Here is a 14,853-nt window from a genome sequence, read left to right as displayed (position 1 = left end):
ACTCAAGAACGGCTATAAACGGGTTGAAAATTGGTGAGGAGGTAGCTTAGAGCCAGGAGACGGACATAGGACATGCCTTGAAGAGCTGCTTTTTATTTAACTTACTAATATTATAAATGCGAATGTTGAGATGGATGGATGGGTGTTTAAAGATATATCTAAAACGTCTGAACGGATCTCCACTAAATTTGGCATACGTATAAAACATAGTCTGTAAAAAAAAGGCTACACTTATTAAGTTTATTTATATATCCACGCGGACGGAGCAGCGCGCGACAGCTAGTAGTCTTATAAATACCAACGACATTAGAAGTTGACTTAATCGCGTTTCAACATGGCATATGCTAATTATCATCATTTCATTCTAAAATAAATGCTCAAAGTTTAAGCCATTACCAACTTTCTATTTAACATTTTAAACTTCTACGTTTGGGGTTGAGGGTGGCGGAGGGTGGAATGTACATTTAATTTAGGTCTACGTAATTATGTTAAATAAAGCGTCTGTGGCTCAGGTTTAAGCACTTGAGCATCTGTAGGTCCAGGGTTCGAATCCTGTCATGTACCAATGTGTTTTTCGATTTACATATGTACATACATTTATCCGATGTTCTTACGGTGAAGGAAATCGTGATGCAACCTGTACACATCTGCGAAGTAATTCAAAGATATGTGTGAAGTCAACCAAACCGCACTGCGCCAGTGTGGTTGACTATGGCCTAATCACCCCAACTTAGGGTAGGCTCTGAGCCCCTCGTTGGGGACGTATAGCGAGCTGATGACGATGTTGAATTATGTTAAAATAGAAATAGGTTTTCAAACTAACCACATTTACCTTTTGCGACTAAGTTTGTTACTCTCATAATTAACGCTAAGTACAGAAATTGTATACAACTAAAAATGTATGTAAAAGCAAAGAAATTTCAACCTTATGTCATTAAATAATATTCAAGTAACGTCATATTAAATTGTATAATGTAAATATTTTTGTTAAGGTCATAGTTGTTTGCAGTGGCGTGGCCAGCACACCCATCAAACATGGGGAGTGTTCTGCGTCATGAAAGGGTAGGGCGCGAGGTCAACTGATTTAAAAAGACTAATGGAAAACTTTCATGTGTACGTAGAAATTTTATAACAATTACAAGACTACGGCACAGATACAAGGCAAAGAATTAAATTCGCTATCCACTTTTCAATATTATTAATCAAAATTTGGCGTGAATGGCGCGTTTTCGTTACCAAGTCAAATGTCAGATTGATTAGTGAGGGAACAAAGACGTTGACATTTTAATAAGGCTAGTGTTGCGCCAATATACCGGCACAGTGTCGGATTTTTTTCCTAAAACCACTTAGAATCGAACGTAAGAGAGGTAAGTCACCATAAGCTATGCTACTTATTTAGCTATATTACTTTGACTATTTGCGATCTGATTAAATTGTTAGCGTGAAATTAGTTTTCTTCAAAACGGTTTTTTAAAAATGCCTAAGTTACATACATCAGCTACCTTCCAGTAAAAATCCAGTCAAGCGAAAACAGCCATTCTGAAGATACAAACGTCCATCTATAAAAGCGTCAATAGCCTAATGGTTAAGGGTACGGATTTCCGATCACGAGGTCGGGGATACGGATCTCGCCATTCGACTATTGTCGTAAACCATATCCTAGCACAAGCTTAGAGCTTAGATGGAATGGTAAAAGAAATATTACTAAATTTCCAAAAAAACTGCTAATATTAAAAAAAATCTATCTAAACTTTCGAATCTATATATATAAAAGAAAGTCGTGTTAGTTATACTATTTATAACTCAAGAACGGCTTTACCGATATGGTTGAAAATTGGTGAGGAGGTTGCTTAGAGACAAGAGACGGACATAGTATACCATTTATTCATTTTTTTTTTAATTTATGCCTTGAAGAGCTGATTTTTATTTAACTTACTAATATTATAAATGGGAATGTTTAGATTGATGTGATGTGGATGGATGGGTGTTTGAAGATATCTCTAGAACGGTTGAACAGATCTCGATTAAATTTGGCATACGTATAGAACATAGACTGAAAGAACACATAGGCTACACTAGTTAAGTTTTTTATATATCCATGCGGACGGAGTCGCGGGCGACAGCTAGTTAATATTAGTAAGATGTTACTAACATGCCTTTTCTTTACATACAGACAATCCAGTTTTATTTGCATAGATATTTTAATACAAATCGTAACATAATATGCATTCAACACAAGTTCCGGGTCATAAATATTTACAAAGTATCAAATGAGATTGTTTACAGCAATTTAGATTTAAGAATTTAAATTATTAAACTCGTTTGAATTTCAAATCTTAAAACTATTTTATAACATTCTTTATAGTAAAAACTACGATTCAATCGAACAGATTTCAAATCATTACATTTCCTATGCTTAAGGAATACTATAGTACTACGTTAACGCGGAGTTTAAAAAAAACTTAATTAGTAGCCTATGCGTTCTTCCCGACTATGTTCTACATCTATGTAAATTTTCATCGAAATCCGTTGAGCTGTTTTGTAGATATCATGTAACAAACATCCATCCAAACATTCGCATTTATAATACTAGCTGTCGCCCGCGACTCCGTCGGCGTGGATATATAAAAAATCTTAATTAGTGTAGCCCACCCATCACATCCTTCTAAACATTCGCATTTATAATATTAGTAAGTTAAATAAAAAGCACCAATCAGGGCATAAATTCGAAATAAAAATGAATAAATAGTATCCCATGTCCGTCTCCTGGCTCTAAGCTACGTCCTCACCAATTTTAAACCATATCGGTAAAGGGTTTCCTGAGTTATAAATAGTGTAACTAACACGACTATCTTTTAGATATATAGATTAGTAAAATAATTATGACAAATATTAAATACCTAGCAAATAGGACTTGGGTTTATTGAGTTTAAAACGAAATGCAACTTCCTTAAGAAATGAAACATTGTTTCGTTTAAATGTAAATGCAAAAATAAAAGGATATGCAAATAAAACGTCTCATTTCGCTGGAGACCGCGCTTTCGTGTCGCCCCTACCAATTAGTGCCCGTCGACTCTAGATAATGCCCTCACACCATAGACCTAACAAGTAACAGACAGTACATAAATAATAATTTTATTTTTATACCCAGACAGCGTCGCTGGCTCAGGGGTTTCAACACTTGACTTGTAATCTACAAGTCCTGGGTTCGAATACCGCAATGTACTAATGTGTTTTTCGATTTCCGATTTACATATGTACATTTATCCGACGTTTATACGGCGAAGGAAAACATCGTGATGCAACCTGCACATATCTAAAAAGAAATTCAAAGATATGTGTGAAGTCAACTAACCCGCACTTCGCTGCTTGGTTGACTATGGTCTAAGCACCCTTAACTTAGTGTAGGCTCCGAGCCCCTCGGTGGGAACGTATAGTGAGCTGATGATAGAATATTTTAGTTGACTAAACGTCAAAACTACAGCTAATGAAGAAATTAAATATATTTAAGTTTAATATGATAAAAAATTTAATTAATAACCTAACATATTACTAGACATTCACTTTGTATTCTTAGTACAGTGCAACCTCAATATAACGTACCTCGATATAACGACTTCCTCGATTTAACAAATTTTTCGTAATCCCCTTGAATTGTCCATAAGAGTCAATATAAAATATACCTCTACATTGCGAACATTTTTTGCGAACAACCTCTTTATAACGAATTTTCAACCATCGAGAAAAAGTATAAATACCTCTATTTAACGAATTTTGTCAACCCAAAACCTCTATATAAAGTTAAAATGAACAAAATTGAGATTAAGCTACTACATATGTATAACCACATTTTTGATTCTTTACCCTTAATTCGTGAGTTTTGTTGTACGAATCTTTGAAATTAACTACAAAATGTTTGCACCCACAAAGATATGTACCTACAAAAAAATTTTGTTACTTGCCTAATTGTTTTTAAATAGAAAACACATACAGTAATTTGATAAAAAAGAGTTATCATTTATTAGTAGAAGTTGTTCGCTATAACAAGATGCGTACGTAATGTTGAGGTGAATAAAACTATTTTTTTACCTCTTTATAACGAATTTTAGACCATCCTAACCTTAACATAACGAACCTCAGTTTAACGAATTACTCGATATAACGAATATTTACTTGTTCCCCTCCGATTCGTTATATTGAGGTTGCACTGTATTTCCATTACAAATAATTTGTTGGTTAACTCTGATTGCTTGAATCATGTTTCTTAGAAATCAAATAAAAGACGCATTGCACAATATTGAGATGGATGTCAATATGTTTTATGTTAGTGTTTGGTCAATGGAAGCCCGCGGTTTGATTCACATTTATTACTTTTTCTGTCTTTTCATATTCATTTATTTTATAATCCGTTTTTAATTTTATTAAAACCAAAATATCTGACTAACCATTTGTGAGAACAAAATCTCAATATGAAACATATCGTCATCTCTGTCATTATCTTACACAAAACAGAGATAACAATATGTTTAGATTTTCATTTCAAAAACTAACGGTTTAAAGGATGAAATAGCGCCATCTATTGTAACATTTCAGACTATCTTACTTCTTACTAATATTATAAATGCGCATGTTTAGATTGATGGATGTTTGTTAGAAGGTAACTCCGGAATAGCTCAACGGATATTGATGAAATTTTGCATAGATGTAGAACATAGTCTGGGAGAACACATAGGCTACTTTTTAAGCTTTTTTTAATACGTCCCGAACGCAATCGCAGGCAACGGCTAGTAGAATATTAAAGTATTACAGCAAATGCAATGTACCAAGTAAACTTCACTTAAAAGCAATAATATTATCCTTCTAATAGATTCCAATAACAACGCCGTATCTTTTTACTTTTACTGTCTAGAATAGTGTTAGCATACTGCGCTCGCAGGAAAATCCCCAAGTTGTGGACACACTGAGAGTTTGCAGTATTTGTTTAAATATAAACAAGAGATAAAAGCTTACTTACACCTCTCAAAGCAATCGGAAGTGTGTCTTGGCATCCGACACAAGAGATCGCCAAAGTCGTCTATCCTGCACCTTCTCTAGCCATCGCTTGTAAGTCCAACGCTGGCGTCCCGCCGGCGGTATCTGGATTGGCCGATGGGTCCCTAAATACGTTGCTTTGGCTTATCGATCTCCGACTCCGATGGCTGGGATACCTTATGAGGATGGGAGGGGGGAGATAAAAGCTTAAAATCTTATATAAATACAAGTATTAAGTAATTAACATACTTGATAATTAAAAAATAAAGGTATACCCTGGCTATTCATATTTTGGCAACTATTTAGGATTAGCTGTCGCGCGCAAGGTCTCGTTTATCACTGGAACGACTGGACCGATTTTCACTGGACTTGAATTGAAATGTAGCTGATGTGTGCTGGCATATTATAGGCTACTTATTTTAATTCTTAGCTTAGAAGTCGCGGACGACTAATAGTATAAATAAAATGTTACAACCCAGTGTATCACAATTTTAACAAAATGTACAGATCTCTCGATGTAACGTTGTAGGGGGCTCGCGAATGTACTTTAAGATTCGTTGGCTTCGTAAGAGTACACTGCACACTGAACAAACACTCCAACAATCGGATAAAATACACCTCATAGTAAGCCTAAAATAATATCCATCGTTACTTGAACAAAACTTAAATATTTAAAAAAGAAATAAAGTTGAAAGGGAATACTATTTCTTTACAAGCGATCGACCGAAATTTCAGTGCAGATATACAAAAAAGTAGGTACTCTATAACATGACCGCGTTCATCACCTACCTTACTGTCCAAATGCCGTTAAAATGCGTCCAGCCATTCTGAAGATTACCAGGAACAAACGTGGCCTTCCTATCGAGCAAGCGGCTACTTGAATTCGTTGTATTTATAAAGCGACTGCTGCCCATGGACATTTGCAAATTGCAGATGCGTTATCACCGGAGGAGGTGACGTTCACAAAGAGAGTATTTTCCCTTCCTATGCGTTCTTCCATCACATCATAACAAAAATAGATTCTTGCTAATATTATCGTCAATATGAAGGCAAAGAGTTCGAAAACCTTTTATGAACCCTAGAACTTTCTTTAAAAGTGTAAATTTATTCAAATTTCGAAAAAACAACCCGCACGCCTGCATCCTGTGCCAGGCTTCAAAATGCGAGACGGGAATATTATGAATTAGTGTGCGTCTGACGGAGATAGCTATATATCTGTCAGTGTTTATGGAACAACGTTTCATAGGGTGACCAATTTATAAAAGGACAATACTTTTAGATAAATTCTAAAAGCACTGTCTATTTAAAAAAAACTTTTTACAGTTTCCAAAATACGATACTAATTTAATTTTTATTTTATACAGATATTCCTTCTCAAAGGAACAAAATAGTAATCTAATCGTATTGCATGCTTTTAAAAAAAGCTACTTTTAAACAAAGAAGTACATTAAGTAGTTATTCTGATTTACACCACTCACCTATCGTTTTATCTGTCCTGTGAATATCATCCTTTAATCTCTTATATCCTTATTAATTTTCTTAGGTCCATATATGCCAATAAGAGATTCAAGTATACTTGAGTTGTATGACAAACTTGTCCGCTAAAACACAAAATCATAGTTACCCTACAATCAACAATAGCTAAGTCAGTAACGTGATGTGCATGGTTAAATTAGAGTTTTTTAATTGTGAAATAAGAAAAGGCAAAAACATATTTGCCATTTAAAACAACCGCCACTTATGTTTAGACCAGTACGAAGCGACTCCGTCCGCTCAGAATTAAAAAAAAGTTAAGACTATTAAGTATATGTGCTCTTTCAGTTATGACCTACATCTATGACAAATTATGTCGAGATCCGTTGAGCCATTACGGAGATACCTTCTAACAAACATCCATACATCCATCTAAACATTCGAATTGATAAGTAGATGTATGTATAAGTCCCATTGGTGTAAAACCAGGTCGGATATGTTGTATCTTTTCATCTCAAGACGAAAAGAATGCACACGGCATATTTCTTTTCAACCTTGAGGCGACAAATTTTAAATTAACGTTGGAAGACGAAGATACAAAGCTCACAAAATAAGATAAAGGAACCTTTAATTCCTTGCAAATTCCCAACTTTTAGTTTTTTTTATTTTTATTTTTCGAATTCAAAAAACCAGGAGAGAAATTTACACGGCTCCGATAAGATTCGTTTGCGCTCCTAAATTACTTTCGTTTATTTTTTATGTGTTAAAATTTAATTTTAATTGCACCTACATTATAAATAAAAAAACGTACATCCGTTGCCCGTGTCGTTATAAAAAGTTAACGCTGTCACGGTGTCCAAAAAATATTAATATTGTGGGACAAACCTCTTGTAAAAAAAATATCGTACCCTTAATTCGATGGTGTCCAGTGTGAAGAACAACTAATTTAAAAAAATCTACTGAACTAGTTTAGAGAAAATTACGTAAGACTTTACTAAAAAACAGTTTTTTTGCTACAAAAAATTTTGTCGATTTTTTTTTTAAATATTAGCAGATTTTTTGTAAATTTACTAATATTTCTTTTACCATTCCAACTACGCTCTAGGCTTGTGCTAGGATATGGTTTACGACAATATTCGAACCCCCGACCTCGTGATCTAAAATCCGTACCCTTAACCAATTGACGCTTTTTTTAGTTTTAATTAAGGGTTAACTTGGCTGCTTCACCATTTAAGATAGTGGTATAATTAGTGTATAGTAAAACAAACCAACATACTGTTTACACTTCTAACTAATGCAATAACATAATAATTTTTCCTATCATACTAATATTATAAATGCAAATTTTTAGATGGATGGATGTTTGATGGTATCTGTTTGAACGAGTTAATGGGTCTCGCTGAAATTTGACTTAGATGTAGAACATAGTCTAAAAGAACACACAGAGTCGCGGGCGACAGCTAGCAATGCATAAACACATTAAAACAACCAAACCTTTTTTGTATGTTTCAAACGATAGGCGAATATAATAAGGACGTAATTTGTCTTTATAATAGTATTTGTTCATTTCTCATTTCCACAATTTGTCATATTGATGTAATCAAGACGTATTAAATATTATTTAATAAAATAAAATTGCGCGGATCAAATAAAAACAAAACACGAAACACGCAATCACGCTGACAAAACATTTGACAATCGACACTAGGTAAAAGAAATTTACTATTCTGTTACTCTTATTTATCTAATACTAGCTGTCGGCCACGACTACGTCCGAGCAAATAAAAAAAAAACTTAATAATTAGTATGTGTTCTTCCACACTATGTTCTACATCTATGCCAAATTTGGAGATCCTTTGAGCCGTTCCTATATCTTCTAGAGATCAGTAAGGCCCTTTTGTGATTTTTGAATATTATTATTAAAATCTTCTTAAAGTCAACATGACTCCGCTAAAAACAAGCTTTAATAAAACGCAAATTATTTAAAAACAAAAGATTCAGTCAAAATTAACCACGAAAATCCAGTGCCGTACTTACATTAAAACATTGTTGTCTCTGTTTTTTTCAAAGAGTCTGAGAGAGACGAAAATATGTTTTGTTTAAGTATTTCAGTGTAAATCGACACTAAAGATCTAATCACGCTAAATCAGTTGCAGTTTGGGGCGGTGTCAGACATCTTTATTCTTTGACCGATCGCATTTTCTTTTACCTTTTGCACCATGATACCGGTTAGAATTTATCTTTTATCTTTCATGTCGGACCTGGTAATCGAATGATGCTTGACAGTTGCATTTTTGATATCCAATGCGTTTAATTTTAGACAATCTTTGACATGCGAGTAATAATTCTTTTTTTTTTATGTATTTTAACTGCATTTATAGGCGTATGATACTTGAGTAATATTCAGCTAGATTTTTTACAAGCAATGCTACTTATTATTATAGATTAGCATTTTATCACCTTATCTGCAAATACCTTCAACGTTTAAATATAATTACATTAAACTGTATTTAACACAAAACAATGGTAGAATTATGTTATTAGCAACATCCTTCACAATATTATTGCTATCACAATATTTATTATCACTCTTATTCATTCCTTTTTTTTTGATATAATACGTGCGATGACAGGTCCCGTCATTAAAAGTCTAAGTTTTACATTATGTATATTTATGTGTATTCATATTGGTTATCATAAATGAAATTAGCTTTTTGTCCTCCGTATTAGGTTATATAATATCTTATACTATATATAAGGACATCAAAGTAAAAGGTCAGTAGCAGCGTTAGGGCGAAGTGGATCCGACTGCCCAGGGCGCCGGGCATAAGGGCGCCGCAGATGCCAGAGTCGAATATAAAAGGCGCCCTATCTTTGAAAGATTTTGATCCCGAAACCAAAAAAAGGCGCCGAAAAATGTCGCCCCGGGCGCCGTAACTACTAAAACCGGCCCTGGCTGAACCTTTTAGAGTAACTAAGTCATAGTCCTAATGAGATCTTCACCTTGGTAAAGTTGCTTTCATTTTTCTAATAATAAGGAAATTAGTTGACTCGTTGACTTCATAATCGTGCTAAAAAGGTCATTTAACGCATACGGATGCGTGGATATTTATTAGATGTAAATCCATGATTCTCTTGGTCTTTTATTGCGTCGTTCGATACTAATTATTAAGAGGAAACATAATAATTTTTCAAACAAAATGAAGATTAAAATAACTTAAATGATCTACATTTTCTATTCCCTATTTCTCATCTAATTCTTCTTTATATTTTTTCTCATATAAATCTTTTATCTTTCTCATTTTATCTAGATTTTTTGTAGCGATGTATAGAAATTGAATAAAAAAAATAATCTTGATGGGAAGCGACATTCGTGTGAAAAAAAAATTTAAATCTTGACAACCGTCTCTAATAAACTTAATCAAAGAATCCCAAAGGACCTTAATTTGACAGAAGAGTAATCGTTGTGTTGCCGACTTCAAAAATTTAATGCAATTTAAAGACGAGATTAAACTCAGATGATTATTGTGAATTCAGAGTGAAGAGAGGATTTAAAAAAAAGTATAGATAAAACACACACGTAACCACTTTTGCCTAAAGGAACCGGTCTATGTAACTAACTTCATGCCGTCGCATTTCATTATGCGAAGGTCAATCTTCAAGTCGGGTCTCGCTTGCGCTCAGATGCGAGCTAACATCGGTGGGGAGCGGACGTGAATCCCGTTAGCTCCCAAAAAACTTTTACGTCACAAAATTACAACGAGATATCACATTCAAATGATATTGTTGAAGTAAAACGGCCTGTGTTGACCTGTGTTTTTGCGTTGAACAGTTTGGGACGTGATAAAATCGCGTTTTACGCAAAGTTCAACTAGAAAGTTGCCATTGCATTGACAAGTATTTCTGTACAAACAGTGTTTGTATGTGTATTGTAGTTTAACTTTTGTGCAGTGCTTACGTGAGGTTTTTGAACTGTATCCGGGAACTTTTAGGTTATTTGGTAAGTGTTTTTAATTAATATTACCCGTAATAAATTATTATCAGAACTTAAACATCAAAGAACAATATTGTTTCAATATGTTTTAGTTATCTAACAGTTTTATGCAAATTTAAACTAATTAAGTTTAATCATATTTAGGTTAACTTTCTAATAAAGCAAATGATTACTCTGAAAGTATGGAATCATTTTGCATGTATCCTTTTTTAAGAACAGTCATACAATATTGTCAGGTTTTATTCTTAAACCTATCTAGTTTCGAGCCAGTCTTGAACAACTTAAAAAGTTGTTTTGTTTTTGTTTTATTCATTTTCGTTACCTCGGCTGAGTTGTACGTTGAATCATATTACTTCTAAAATATAGAAACTGTAGTTTTTAATTGAATGTTTTTTCTTGTTTGTATTTTTTTCTCTTTTAAAATGAGAACGAGGCGTGTTTTGCTATTATATTATAACATAACCTAAAATTAACAATGTCAAACAAAAAAAACATACCAAATATAAAATTTTGTCTAATTGACCAAGCATCTCAAATCAGACTAAAAAATATTTTTATACATCAAAGCAAATTAATATTGAAAATAACTGGAGAACGAAAAGTTTGATTTTTGCAAATGGCTTAGGTTAGGTTAGTTATAAATTTGCCTGAAAATTGGGATGCATAAATAACAGGGATAGGTCGCTTATGAATATATTTTGGCAAGGTTGAACACATTCCCTTCTTTCACATTTATGCTTCCACGAATGCATTAGTGTCACGATTTTAGTTGATAGCTGACCTTATGACCAATTCATACATCCTTTCTACATATCTAAACAATCTCTTAGTTAGTCATAACATTGAAGACGAATTAGCAATGTTTGTTATAGTTAATAGATTGCACGTCTATTTGTCTTAGCAAATTATAATGATTTTCCAGGGGTTCGCAACATATGGAAATCATCGAGGCTATTTTTTTTTTAAATATACCTAAAAGATTGGCCCCTGAAACACAGGGCTTTTTTGTTTTGTTTAAAAACCAAGGCTCCCACATGATACAAGTGTTATAATAAAGCATTTATTTATTTATTAGCTGTCGCCCGCGACCCCGTTTGCTCGGAACTTAATAAGCCTATGTGTTCTTCCATAGTATGTTCTTCGTATGTTAACTTTAAATGGCCGATCGAACTCTCCATCTGGAACTATAAAAAACACTAACACAATTTTGCGCCATGAATTTGCATGGACTGTGTTTTGTTATATATTTATCATGTAAAAAATGTTGTGTACCCCTGCATATCTTAGCCAGTCGTTTCCTAGACAAGTTCAAATCTGGAGCGTCCATCGCATCGATCTTGGTCCACAGACATTTCTTCCGTTAGCCATGTCAAGTGAGATTTCATGCTTAACTTGTTACTGTCTCGCTCTTTACGGAATTAATTTTATCATTTATTTTACTATATTTATATTTGCTATGTCACTTCTTGTTTTACCAAACGTCAATACAAAGTAAAGTAACCGTGGATTTGGATTTTTTTCAAAGAGAATAAGCGAGATATAAAATTTGAATGAAATATAATCGTATTTATGTTTCGTTCAAATCTAGCATTTGAAATCACAGAAAGATATAGCTAAATAAACACAATAATATCCTTACTTTCTCCAAACAATCAATTATAATATATAATCTTACTAGGCAATTGGCCTGACATGGCCCGAGACCAAACGCAGAGCCCAAGATAGAGCGAACTGGCGGCGCACCGTCGACGCCCTATACCCCACTACGGGGACATAGGACTAGTCATCTTACTAATCTTATTAATATTATAAATGCAAAAGTTTGGATGGATGGTGGGCTGTTTATTTGAAGGTATCTCTGGAACTGATCAACTGATGCCGCTGAAATTTGGCATAGTTGTAGAATATAGTTTGGAAGAACACATAGGCTACTAATTAAGTATTTTTTTAATACCGCGTGTAAGGAGTCGCGGGTGTCAACTAGTATGTATTTTTTTATATCGGCGAGTTAATGATTAATTGTATGTAGGACTGTGGTTTTTGAACGAATGTTAGACAATTAAGTTTGAGACGCGTGAATGACTGATCGGACAGAGTGAACGGAATTATGGAAGGACGGCAAAACGAAAGGAGTGCAAGTAAAAAGATATTGTAAAGCAGTAAATAAAATAATAAGAAGACGAAAATCTTTCATTCTGCCCACCACCTCACCACATGTATATTCATAAATACAGACATTGACCTGATATTATATAACAACGAATAATACTAGAGAATAAATACATTACGAATTACAGTTATCTTGTATGCCGAATATTTTAAAGTCAATTTGCTTTTGAATTCGAGTTTTTGTGGTTAACAGAATGTGGTCAGGGTTTTGTACATAACTTAATACATATATGACACTTGTAAAACCAATAAATTCTAATAAATTTTTCAATATCTAAACTCGGCTAAAGTTTGAACTGTTAGGAAGAAAATCCGACACTGTGCCGGTGTATCGCAACACTATATATATAAAAGAAAGTCGTGTTACACTATTTATAACTCAAGAACGGCTTGTCCGATATGCCTGAAAATTGGTGAGGAGGTAGCTTAGAGCCAGAAGACGGACATAGGATACTATTTATTCATTTTTTTTTCTTATTTTTTTTTCGATTTAAGCCTTGAAGAATTGCTTTTTATTTAACTTACTTATATTATAAATGCGAATATTTAGATGGATGTGGATGGATGGGCTAATTAAGTTTTTTTTTTATATATTCACGGGGACGGAGTCGCGGGCGACAGCTAGTTATGTCTAAAAGTACTAAATAAGAAGAAGAATAAATAAGTATGGATGGATTATGTGAAAAAGGATATTCGTATGAACGTGAATTCAGATATAACGGCTGATAGATATTGCTACTCAAGAAGCGAGCTTATCACTATCTCAAAGGCCGGCAACGCATCTGCAGTTCCTCTGGTATTTCTGATGTCCATGGGCGTCGTTGAACACATCGGTGATCCCGCTGCTCGTTTGCCCCCTTCTATTATAAAAAAAAAGAAACAGGATAAGCTGCTATTCCTAAGCAATCACCTATCCATTTATAGATATGTTATTTCCACATTCAGTGGCAGAGTGACAAAGTAAAGACATTTAAATCTATCTTACACCATTTAGTTCGTCACTAATCTTAGTACCGTTTTCGCGTTTCAATGTTTCGACGCACGAATTGCTAGCAAAAGCATTAATGGCTCGCGAAATGTCGTCGATATAATTGAATTTAAACAACGAGGGCAAGGCCTTGACTAATTATTATTTTTCATCACGTAATCGAACCTTGAACTGAAACTTTGTACGCAAAATTAGGCTATTATCAACAATTTTACGCACCATTTTATATCCTACTTCTTATCTTCCTTACTATTGTTCCTATTATAATATTATAAATGCGAATGTTTAGATGGATGAATGTCAGAAAGTATCTCCGGAACAGCTCAATGGATTGTGATGAAATATGGTACACATGTAGAACAGTCTGGAAGAACACATAGGCTACTTATAAATCTGTTAGTTGCTCGTAAATGATCTAATATTTATGCTGTGATCAGTCTTGGCACTTACTCGTGTCTTTGTGTCCATCTAGTTTAGTTTTAGCTACGTATTATTAAACTGGTCACAAAAATGTAGGTAAACGAGGGTCAACGTTAAGTGGTTACGTACAGTTAGCACATTCGAATGTCTCCGTGCTGTCTAAACCATCGCGAGAGGTGAACGGTAAACATATCACAAACTAAATAAAACAAGGAAACGAGCTCTTAAGTCGGTCAAGGCGTCGCTTACTCGGTGATATAATGCACACCAATGCTTATATCCAATAACAGTGAGTTTCCACTGACGAACCATCTCATAACATAACGCTACTAGTGGTCGCCCACGACTCAGATCTCGCGGAATTAAAAAAAATTGTAGTCTATGTGTTCTTCCAGACTATGTTCTATATTTATGTCAAATTTCATCAATATTCGTTCAGCGGTTCTGGAGATACCTTCAAACATACATCCATCCATCTAAACATTCGCATTTATAATATTAGTAAGATATATGTATTTGCTATATAAGATATTATTTTTTATTTAGGCTATTTTACAATCTTATACACAACTTAGTATTACATTTGGGACTTCGCGCAGTTAGATTTGTACCGTTTTCTAAGTTAAATTCAATAAATTGTTTTAAATTGGCGTCAAATGATTTCCATTGAAAACAAATGCGGAATAAAATTAATTTAATTTCCTCTTAGTTCCGGAACACATCATCGAATTGACCGATGTTTCATGTACCCAATCTTACTATCTTACATATTATAAAT

General features: G+C 33.9%; 1 protein-coding gene across 2 annotated transcripts in view; it reads left to right on the top strand.

The window, feature by feature from the left end:
* Window positions 1–10,184: 10,184 nt before the first annotated feature.
* Window positions 10,185–14,853, top strand: part of sano (CABIT domain-containing protein serrano) — a 90,190-nt gene continuing 85,521 nt past the window's right edge. For both annotated transcript variants that reach the window (XM_013313351.1, XM_013313349.1), the window contains exon 1: window positions 10,185–10,504. The gene's annotated coding sequence lies outside the window, so the exon portion shown is untranslated. The remainder of the gene's footprint in view (window positions 10,505–14,853) is intronic.

The sequence above is a fragment of the Papilio xuthus genome, unplaced genomic scaffold, assembly GCF_000836235.2.
Source record: "Papilio xuthus unplaced genomic scaffold, Pxut_1.1 DF827570.1, whole genome shotgun sequence".
NCBI classification, from domain to species: Eukaryota; Metazoa; Arthropoda; class Insecta; order Lepidoptera; family Papilionidae; genus Papilio; species Papilio xuthus.
This window is presented reverse-complemented; position numbering and strand designations above follow the sequence as displayed.